The 11,132-nt window shown below is 53.8% G+C and overlaps 1 long non-coding RNA gene across 1 annotated transcript; it reads right to left on the reverse strand.

The window, feature by feature from the left end:
- Nucleotides 1-859: 859 nt before the first annotated feature.
- LOC140395852 (uncharacterized) lies at nt 860-10,586 on the reverse strand. The gene is made up of 3 exons (XR_011936334.1): nt 10,337-10,586; nt 7,246-7,532; nt 860-1,100 (listed from the first exon to the last, which is right to left on the reverse strand). It is a non-coding gene; the product is annotated as an uncharacterized lncRNA (long non-coding RNA).
- Nucleotides 10,587-11,132: the final 546 nt, after the last annotated feature.

An 11,132-nucleotide genomic window follows, 5' to 3' on the forward strand; every position in this document is an offset into this window, starting at 1 on the left:
TGTACCTGTCCTGGGAGTGTTTGTTGGGGACAGTGTAGAGGGAGCTTTACTCTGTATCGAACCCCGTGCTGTAATTGTCCTGGGAGTGTTTGATGGGGACAGTGTAGAGGGAGGTTTACTCGGTATCTAACCCCGTGCCGTACCTGTCCTGGGAGTGTTTGATGGGGTCAGTGTAGAGGGAGCTTTACTCTGTATCTCACTCCGTGCTGTACCTGTCCTGGGAGTGTTTGATGGGGACAGTGTAGAGGGAGCTTTACTCTGTATCTCACTCCGTGCTGTACCTGTCCTGGGAGTGTTTGATGGGGACAGTGTAGAGGGAGCTTTACTCTGTATCTAACCCCGTGCTGTACCTGTCCTGGGAGTGTTTGATGGGGACAGTGTAGAGGGAGCTTTACTCTGTATCTAACCCCGTGCTGTACCTGTCCTGGGAGTGTTTGATGGGGACAGTGTAGAGGGAGCTTTACTCTGTATCTAACCCCGTGCTGTACCTGTCCTGGGAGTGTTTGATGGGGACAGTGTAGAGGGAGCTTTACTCTGTATCTAACCCCGTGCTGTACCTGTCCTGGGAGTGTTTGATGGGGACAGTGTAGAGGGAGCTTTACTCTGTATCTAACCCCGTGCTGTACCTGTCCTGGGAGTGTTTGATGGGGACAGTGTAGAGGGAGCTTTACTCTGTATCTCACTCCGTGCTGTACCTGTCCTGGGTGGAGTTGCTGAGAGATTGCCTGCACAATCGCTATTCTTCATGATCTTTGCTCTAATCTCTGGATGTGAGTTATTGGTTTTTTGGGATCCGTGAATCTGTAATATTATCACACTGTCCATAACTGCATGCTTGTTGTAAAACAGAGTCTTGTGCAACGAGACAGGTATTTTATAAATAACCATAAATATTGTGAACAGTTACATAAATAACACAGCAGAGTTACACAGAGTACAGACACTTTATACCCAAAACAACTTAGAAAAGATCCAAACATTCGTTCCGCCACAAAAGATTTGCTATCTTATCGAGCTGGTCCCACAGGGGACCAGGGGTCAGAGGTTCTTCAAGATTCTGCTGAAGATTCATCCATCAGCTCGTCATCAGTGATCGGTCCCTGAGGGACAGAACGGGAGCAGAGTTAATGTCACGAAGAGGAACCCAGAGATGTCCCCGCAGAGCACGGGCTCACCACAGCACCCCGACACAGAATCCACCCCGCACCCCGACACAGAATCCACCCCGCACCCCGACACAGAATCCACCCCGCACCCCGACACAGAATCCACCCCGCACCCCGACACAGAATCCACCCCGCACCCCGACACAGAATCCACCCCGCACCCCGACACAGAATCCACCCCGCACCCCGACACAGAATCCACCCCGCACCCCGACACAGAATCCACCCCGCACCCCGACACAGAATCCACCCCGCACCCCGACACAGAATCCACCCCGCACCCCGACACAGAATCCACCCCGCACCCCGACACAGAATCCACCCCGCACCCCGACACAGAATCCACCCCGCACCCCGACACAGAATCCACCCCGCACCCCGACACAGAATCCACCCCGCACCCCGACACAGAATCCACCCCGCACCCCGACACAGAATCCACCCCGCACCCCGACACAGAATCCACCCCGCACCCCGACACAGAATCCACCCCGCACCCCGACACAGAATCCACCCCGCACCCCGACACAGAATCCACCCCGCACCCCGACACAGAATCCACCCCGCACCCCGACACAGAATCCACCCCGCACCCCGACACAGAATCCACCCCGCACCCCGACACAGAATCCACCCCGCACCCCGACACAGAATCCACCCCGCACCCCGACACAGAATCCACCCCGCACCCCGACACAGAATCCACCCCGCACCCCGACACAGAATCCACCCCGCACCCCGACACAGAATCCACCCCGCACCCCGACACAGAATCCACCCCGCACCCCGACACAGAATCCACCCCGCACCCCGACACAGAATCCACCCCGCACCCCGACACAGAATCCACCCCGCACCCCGACACAGAATCCACCCCGCACCCCGACACAGAATCCACCCCGCACCCCGACACAGAATCCACCCCGCACCCCGACACAGAATCCACCCCGCACCCCGACACAGAATCCACCCCGCACCCCGACACAGAATCCACCCCGCACCCCGACACAGAATCCACCCCGCACCCCGACACAGAATCCACCCCGCACCCCGACACAGAATCCACCCCGCACCCCGACACAGAATCCACCCCGCACCCCGACACAGAATCCACCCCGCACCCCGACACAGAATCCACCCCGCACCCCGACACAGAATCCACCCCGCACCCCGACACAGAATCCACCCCGCACCCCGACACAGAATCCACCCCGCACCCCGACACAGAATCCACCCCGCACCCCGACACAGAATCCACCCCGCACCCCGACACAGAATCCACCCCGCACCCCGACACAGAATCCACCCCGCACCCCGACACAGAATCCACCCCGCACCCCGACACAGAATCCACCCCGCACCCCGACACAGAATCCACCCCGCACCCCGACACAGAATCCACCCCGCACCCCGACACAGAATCCACCCCGCACCCCGACACAGAATCCACCCCGCACCCCGACACAGAATCCACCCCGCACCCCGACACAGAATCCACCCCGCACCCCGACACAGAATCCACCCCGCACCCCGACACAGAATCCACCCCGCACCCCGACACAGAATCCACCCCGCACCCCGACACAGAATCCACCCCGCACCCCGACACAGAATCCACCCCGCACCCCGACACAGAATCCACCCCTCACCCCGACACAGAATCCACCCCGCACCCCGACACAGAATCCACCCCGCACCCCGACACAGAATCCACCCCGCACCCCGACACAGAATCCACCCCACACCCCGACACAGAATCCACCCCGACACAGAATCCACCCCGCACCCCACAATCATCCCACACCTCCTCACACAACTGAGGGAGTGCAGCGTTGTGCTTTACTCTATATAACCCCGTGCTGTACCTGTCCTGGGAGTGTTTGATGGGGACAGTGTAGAGGGAGATTTATTCTGTATCTAACCCAGTGCTGTACCTGTCCTGGGGGTGTTTGATGTGGACAGTGTAGAGGGAGCTTTACTCTGTATCTGATCCCGTGCTGTACCTGTCCTGGGAGTGTTTGATGGGGACAGTGTAGAGGGAGCTTTACTCTGTATCTAACCGCGTGCTGTACCTGTCCTGGGAGTGTTTGATGTGGACAGTGTAGAGGGAGCTTTACTCTGTATCTAACCGCGTGCTGTACCTGTCCTGGCAGTGTTTGATGGGGACAGTGTAGAGGGAGCTTTACTCTGTATCTAACCCCGTGCTGTACCTGTCCTGGGAGTGTTTGATGGGGACAGTGTAGAGGGAGATTTATTCTGTATCTAACCCAGTGCTGTACCTGTCCTGGGGGTGTTTGATGTGGACAGTGTAGAGGGAGCTTTACTCTGTATCTGACCCCGTGCTGTACCTGTCCTGGGAGTGTTTGATGGGGACAGTGTAGAGGGAGCTTTACTCTGTATCTAACCGCGTGCTGTACCTGTCCTGGGAGTGTTTGATGTGGACAGTGTAGAGGGAGCTTTACTCGGTATCTAACCGCGTGCTGTACCTGTCCTGGCAGTGTTTGATGGGGACAGTGTAGAGGGAGCTTTACTCTGTCTCTAACCCCGTGCGGTGTCCTGGGAGTGTTTGATGGGGACAGTGTAGAGGGAGTGTTTGATGGGGACATTGTAGAGGGAGTGTTTGATGGGGACAGTGTAGAGGGTGTGTTTGATGGGGACAGTGTAGAGGGTGTGTTTGATGGGGACAGTGTAGAGGGAGCTTTACTCTGTATCTAACCCCGTGCTGTACCTGTCCTGGGAGTGTTTGATAGGGACAGTGTAGAGGGAGCTTTACTCTGTATCTAACCCAGTGCTGTACCTGGCCTGGGAGTGTTTGATGGGGACAGTGTAGAGTGAGCTTTACTCTGTATCTAACCCCGTGCTGTACCTGTCCTGGGAGTGTTTGATGGGGACAGTGTAGAGTGAGCTTTACTCTGTATCTAACCCCGTGCTGTACCTGTCCTGGGAGTGTTTGATGGGGACAGTGTAGAGGGAGCTTTATTCTGTATCTAACCCCGTGCTGTACCTGTCCTGGGAGTGTTTGATGGGGACAGTGTAGAGGGAGATTTATTCTGTATCTAACCCAGTGCTGTACCTGGCCTGGGAGTGTTTGATGGGGACAGTGTAGAGTGAGCTTTACTCTGTATCTAACCCCGTGCTGTACCTGTCCTGGGAGTGTTTGATGGGGACAGTGTAGAGGGAGCTTTACTCTGTATCTAACCCCGTGCTGTACCTGTCCTGGGAGTGTTTGATGGGGACAGTGTCGAGGGAGCTTTACTCTGTATCTAACCAAGTGCTGTACCTGTCCTGGGAGTGTTTGATGGGGACAGTGTCGAGGGAGCTTTACTCTGTATCTAACCCCGTGCTGTACCTGTCCTGGGAGTGTTTGATAGGGACAGTGTAGAGGGAGCTTTACTCTGTATCTAACCCCGTGCTGTACCTGTCCTGGGAGTGTTTGATAGGGACAGTGTAGAGGGAGCTTTACTCTGTATCTAACCCCGTGCTGTACCTGTCCTGGGAGTGTTTGATGGGGACAGTGTAGAGGGAGCTTTACTCTGTATGTAACCCCGTGCTGTACCTGTCCTGGGAGTGTTTGATGGGGACAGTGTAGAGGGAGCTTTACTCTGTATCTGACCCCGTGCTGTACCTGTCCTGGGAGTGTTTGATGGGGACAGTGTAGAGGGAGCTTTACTCTGTCTCTAACCCCGTGCGGTGTCCTGGGAGTGTTTGATGGGGACAGTGTAGAGGGAGTGTTTGATGGGGACAGTGTAGAGGGAGTCTTTGATGGGGACAGTGTAGAGGGAGTGCTTGATGGGGACAGTGTAGAGGGTGTGTTTGATGGGGACAGTGTAGAGGGTGTGTTTGATGGGGAAGTGTAGAGGGTGTGTTTGATGGGGACAGTGTAGAGGGAGTGTTTGATGGGGACAGTGTAGAGGGAGTGTTTGATGGGGACAGTGTAGAGGGTGTGTTTGATGGGGACAGTGTAGAGGGTGTGTTTGATGGGGACAGTGTAGAGGGAGCTTTACTCTGTATCTAACCCCGTGCTGTACCTGTCCTGGGAGTGTTTGATGGGGTCAGTGTAGAGGGAGCTTTACTCTGTATCTAACCCCGTGCTGCACCTGTCCTGGGAGTGTTTGATGGGGAAAGTGTAGAGGGAGCTTTACTCTGTATCTAACCCCGTGCTGTACCTGTCCTGGGAGTGTTTGATGGGGTCAGTGTAGAGGGAGCATTCCTCTGTATCTAACCCCGTGCTGTACCTGTCCTGGGAGTGTTTGATGGGGACAGTGTAGAGGGAGTGTTTGATGGGGACAGTGTAGAGGGAGTGTTTGATGGGGACAGTGTAGAGGGTGTGTTTGATGGGGACAGTGTAGAGGGTGTGTTTGATGGGGACAGTGTAGAGGGAGCTTTACTCTGTATCTAACCCCGTGCTGTACATGTCCTGGGAGTGTTTGATGGGGTCAGTGTAGAGGGAGCTTTACTCTGTATCTAACCCCGTGCTGTACCTGTCCTGGGAGTGTTTGATGGGGTCAGTGTAGAGGGAGCTTTACTCTGTATCTAACCCCGTGCTGCACCTGTCCTGGGAGTGTTTGATGGGGAAAGTGTAGAGGGAGCTTTACTCTGTATCTAACCCCGTGCTGTACCTGTCCTGGGAGTGTTTGATGGGGTCAGTGTAGAGGGAGCATTCCTCTGTATCTAACCCCGTGCTGTACCTGTCCTGGGAGTGTTTGATGGGGACAGTGTAGAGGGAGATTTACTCTGTATCTAACTCCGTGCTGTACCTGTCCTGGGAGTGTTTGATGGGGACAGTATAGAGGGAGTGTTTGACGGGGACAGTGTAGAGGGTGTGTTTGATGGGGACAGTGTAGAGGGAGTGTTTGATGGGGACAGTGTAGAGGGAGTGTTTGATGGGGACAGTGTAGAGGGTGTGTTTGATGGGGACAGTGTAGAGGGAGTGTTTGATGGGGACAGTGTAGAGGGAGTGTTTGATGGGAACAGTGTAGAGGGAGTGTTTGATGGGGACAGTGTAGAGGGAGTGTTTGATGGGGACAGTGTAGAGGGAGTGTTTGATGGGGACAGTGTAGAGGGAGTGTTTGATGGGGACAGTGTAGAGGGAGTGTTTGATGGGGACAGTGTAGAGGGATTGTTTGATGGGGACAGTGTAGAGGGTGTGTTTGATGGGGACAGTGTAGAGGGAGTGTTTGATGGGGACAGTGTAGAGGCAGTGTTTGATGGGGACAGTGTAGAGGGAGTGTTTGATGGGGACAGTGTAGAGGGAGTGTTTGATGGGGACAGTGTAGAGGGAGTGTTTGATGGGGACAGTGTAGAGGGAGTGTTTGATGGGGACAGTGTAGAGGGTGTGTTTGATGGGGACAGTGTAGAGGGAGTGTTTGATGGGGACAGTGTAGAGGGAGTGTTTGATGGGGACAGTGTAGAGGGAGTGTTTGATGGGGACAGTGTAGAGGGAGTATTTGATGGGGACAGTGTAGAGTGAGTGTTTGATGGGGACAGTGTAGAGGGAGTGTTTGATGGGGACAGTGTAGAGGGAGTGTTTGATGGGGACAGTGTAGAGGGTGTGTTTGATGGGGACAGTGTAGAGGGTGTGTTTGATGGGGAAGTGTAGAGGGTGTGTTTAATGGGGACAGTGTAGAGGGAGTGTTTGAATGGGACAGTGTAGAGGGAGTGTTTGAATGGGACAGTGTAGAGGGAGTGTTTGATGGGGACAGTGTAGAGGGAGTGTTTGATGGGGACAGTGTTGAGGGAGTGTTTGATGGGGACAGTGTAGAGGGAGTGTTTGATGGGGACAGTGTAGAGGGAGTGTTTGATGGGGACAGTGTAGAGGGTGTGTTTGATGGGGACAGTGTAGTTTGAGTGTTTGATGGGGACAGTGTAGAGGGTGTGTTTGATGGGGACAGTGTAGAGGGTGTGTTTGATGGGGACAGTGTAGTTTGAGTGTTTGATGGGGACAGTGTAGAGGGAGTGTTTGATGGGGACAGTGTAGTTTGAGTGTTTGATGGGGACAGTGTAGAGGGAGTGTTTGATGGGGACAGTGGAGGGAGCTGATTAATTGTGGGTGACTGAATCGAGTGCCGTTCACACTCACCTTTGCGGAAGTATTCATCAACATCCCAGTGAGGTCATCGCTCCGATCCGGTCCAACCTCCCTCCGAAACATCCGCTCTTTGTCCCCTTCTTAGTTCTTCCCCGGAATATTTTCTGGTTGTTCATGAAATCGTTGAAGAATCTGTTCCAGACGCGGTTGGCCTGGCCCTCAGTGTCCGTGTCGCGGGGAGCTCTGTGATTGGACACCATGCTCAGCGGTCTCATCTGGCCTTCAGCTGCAAGGACACTTCCACTGGACGCCTCTCTGCCAATCGGAATGGCTGGTGTCTGCGAGGAAGCAGAGTGCCAATGTCAAACCAAGTTGCAATTCTTTGCGTCCTTCACTCTGGTGAAACCGCCTCCCTCTCCGAGCGCCCTGCGTAGTTCTAATGTCACCAACACGGCAGCAAATCCAACAAAGAACAAAGAACAAGACAGCACAGGAACAGGCCCTTCGGCCCTCCACGCCTGTACCGGTCACGATACCAGCCTTGGCCAAAACCCTTGTGCCGTATCCCTCTATACCCGTCCTGTCCATGTGTTTGTCGAGATTCCTTTTGAACACCGTTATTGTATCTCCTTCCACAGCCTCCCCAGGCCACGCGTTCCAGACACTCACCACCCTCTGCGTAAAACACCTGCCTCGCACATCTCCGCTAAACTTTGCCCCACGGACCTTAAACCTGTGACTGACCCCTCCACCCTGGGAAAGAGTGCCTGCCCATCCACTCTATCCATGCCCCTCATAACCTTGTAGACCTCTATCAGGTCACCCCTCAACCTCCGTCTTTCTAATGAAAACATGTAGCGCACAAAGACTCACGAGAGACGAATAGAGATGAAGTCGATGAGGCTTTATTAAGCGTGACTTGTTCCCCGCAGTTCAGCAACAGACTGGCCTGCGGGGGAGAACTCCTGGTTCTTATACTCCGCCTTCAGGGCGGAGCTAGAGATCAACAGCCAACCAGGACCCGGGATCTGTCAGCCAATGACATCACGGCTTCACAGTCCCACATGACCCCTAATGCATACGACCACAAAACAGTCCCTGTCTATTCAGCCTCTCCGCATAGCTCACAACCTCCAGACCCGGCAACATCCTGGTAAACCTCCTCTGCACCCTCTCCAAAGCCTCCACATCCTTCTGGTAGTGTGGCGACCAGAATTGGGGCAATATTCCCAGTGCGGCCTTACCGAGGTTCTATACAACTGCAGCCTGACTTGCCCGTTTTTATACTCGATGCCCCGTCCAATGAAGGCAAGCATTCCGTCTGCTTTCTTGACTACCTTGTCCACTTGTGTTGCCACTTTCAAAGATCTGTGGACCTGCACGCCCAGATCCCTCTGACTTCCTATATTCCGAAGAGTTTTCCCACTTACGGTATATTTCCCCTCGATGTTAGACCGATCAAAATGCAGTAACTCACATTTGTCCAGATTAAACTCCATTTGCCATTTCTCTGCCCAAGTCTCCAACCTATCCATGTCCAGCTGTATCTTCTGACAATCCTCAACACTATCTGCCACTCCACCAGCCTTGGTGTCATCCGGAACTTACTAATCAGACCAGCTACATTTTCCTTAAAACCGTTTACAAAAGAACAAATAACAAAGAAAAGTACAGCACAGGAACAGGCCCTTCGGCCCTCCAAGCCCGTGCCGACCATGCTGCCCGACTAAACTACAATCTTCTACACTTCCTGGGTCCGTATCCCTCTATTCCCATCCTATTCATGTATTTGTCAAGATGCCCCTTAAATGTCACTATCGTCCCTGCTTCCACCACCTCCTCCGGCAGCGAGTTCCAGGCACCCACTACCCTCTATGTAAAAAACTTGCCTCGTACATCTCCTCTATACCTTGCCCCTCGCACCTTAAACCTATGCCCCCTAGTAATTGACCCCTCTACCCTGGGGAAAAGCCTCTGACTATCCACTCTGTCTATGCCCCTCATAATTTTGTAGACCTCTATCAGGTCTCCCCTCAACCTCCTTCGTTCCAGTGAGAACAAACCGAGTTTATTCAACCGCTCCTCATAGCTAATGCCCTCCATACCAGGCAACATTCTGGTAAATCTCTTCTGCACCCTCTCTAAAGCCTCCACATCCTTCTGGTAGTGTGGCGACCAGAATTGAACACAATACTCCAAGTGTGGCCTAACTAAGCTTCTATACAGCTGCAACATGAATGTGTCCTATCCTCCTCAGTACTGACCCTCTGACAGTGCAGCACTCCCTCAGTACTGACCCTCTGACAGTGCGGCACTCCCTCAGTACTGAGCCTCTGACAGTGCAGCACTCCCTCAGTACTGACCCTCTGACAGTGCGGCACTCACTCAGTACTGACCCTCTGACAGTGCGGCACTCCCTCAGTACTGACCCTCTGACAGTGCAGCACTCCCTCAGCATTGACCCGCTGACAGTGCGGCACTCCCTCAGTACTGAGCCTCTGACAGTGCAGCACTCCCTCAGTACTGACCCTCTGACAGTGCGGCACTCCCTCAGTACTGACCCTCTGACAGTGCAGCACTCCCTCAGTACTGACCCTCTGACAGTGCGGCACTCCCTCTGTACTGACACTGAGTCAGTATTGAGAGACAGTGAGAAGTCTCACAACACCAGGTTAAAGTCCAACAGGGTTTGTTTCGATATCAGTAGCTTTCGGAGCGCTGCTCCTTCCTCGGGTGAAGAAGGAGCATTCACCTGAGGAAGGAGCAGCGCTCCGAAAGCTAGTGATTTGAAACAAACCCTGTTGGACTTTAACCTGGTGTTGTGAGACTTCTCACTGTGCTCACCCCAGTCCAACGCCGGCATCTCCACAGTATTGAGAGAGCTGGAGAAATGTGCATTTTCATTCTAATTTAAAATAAGCTGTTCTGAGCCGAAACATCGGCCCCTCCGCCCCTGGTCTGTGTTCCAGATGCCGCCAGATTGCTCTCGGTACGAAACTGAATAAAAAGCCAGCAGGTGATTGGGTCGTCTGCCTGCGATGTGTGCGGCACGCCACCTGTCCAATAGGTGGAGGCACGAGCAAGGGCTGAAAGTTAGCGGGGTTAACGACCGATTCAAAGAGTTTAAAAGTTGTAAACTCACTCTGCGTCGTGGCTGGGAGTTGGAGCCAGTCCCGAACATGACCAGCCACAGTATGGAGAACATCAGAATCCTGCACCAGGCCATCGGATCGCTCGTCGAAAGTCTCACAGGAGCTGGAACGGATTGGCAGAGCTGACTGTGGGAATCTCTCCGTGCTGCTCTCCGCCAGTCGCTCGCCGTCACTCTGCCCCAGCTTGTCCCACACTGGTTTTAAGCTACTTGTCACTGACGTCAATCCCAGGCTGATGCGGTATCCAAGGAGATCAGCACCCCCCCCGGATTCCCTTCGGAATGTACCCCCTTCCCACCCTCCGTCACACAGCAGGGAACGCGACTGATCGTTTGTCACTGATTAATAATCCTCCTTTGTCCGGGATTGACGCGAGTTCCTGCAGTGACAACGTGAATTTGTATAGCGCCCTGACCAGGAACGGTCCCCCCAGGGCATTCCACAGGTGCATCAGCAGAGAAATATTGAACACCCACACACTTACGGAGATATTAGGGACAGGCAGAGGGGTCAGTTTTCAGGAGAGTTTGAATGGAAGAGAGATGGAGAGAGACAGAGAGAGAGAGAGAGACAGAAAGAGAGAGAGAGGCAGAGAAAGACAGAGAGAGAGAGAGACAGACAGACAGAGAGACAGAAAGAGAGAGAGAGAGAGAGACAGATATAGAGAGAGTGACAGAGAGAGAGACATAGGGAGAGACAGAGAGAGAGACAGAGAGAGACAGAGGGAGAGAGAGAGACAGAGAGAGAGAGAGTGACAGAGAGACAGAGCGAGAGAGGCACAGAGAA

Source organism: Scyliorhinus torazame, chromosome 19 (assembly GCF_047496885.1).
Source record: "Scyliorhinus torazame isolate Kashiwa2021f chromosome 19, sScyTor2.1, whole genome shotgun sequence".
In the NCBI taxonomy this organism is placed as follows: domain Eukaryota; kingdom Metazoa; phylum Chordata; class Chondrichthyes; order Carcharhiniformes; family Scyliorhinidae; genus Scyliorhinus; species Scyliorhinus torazame.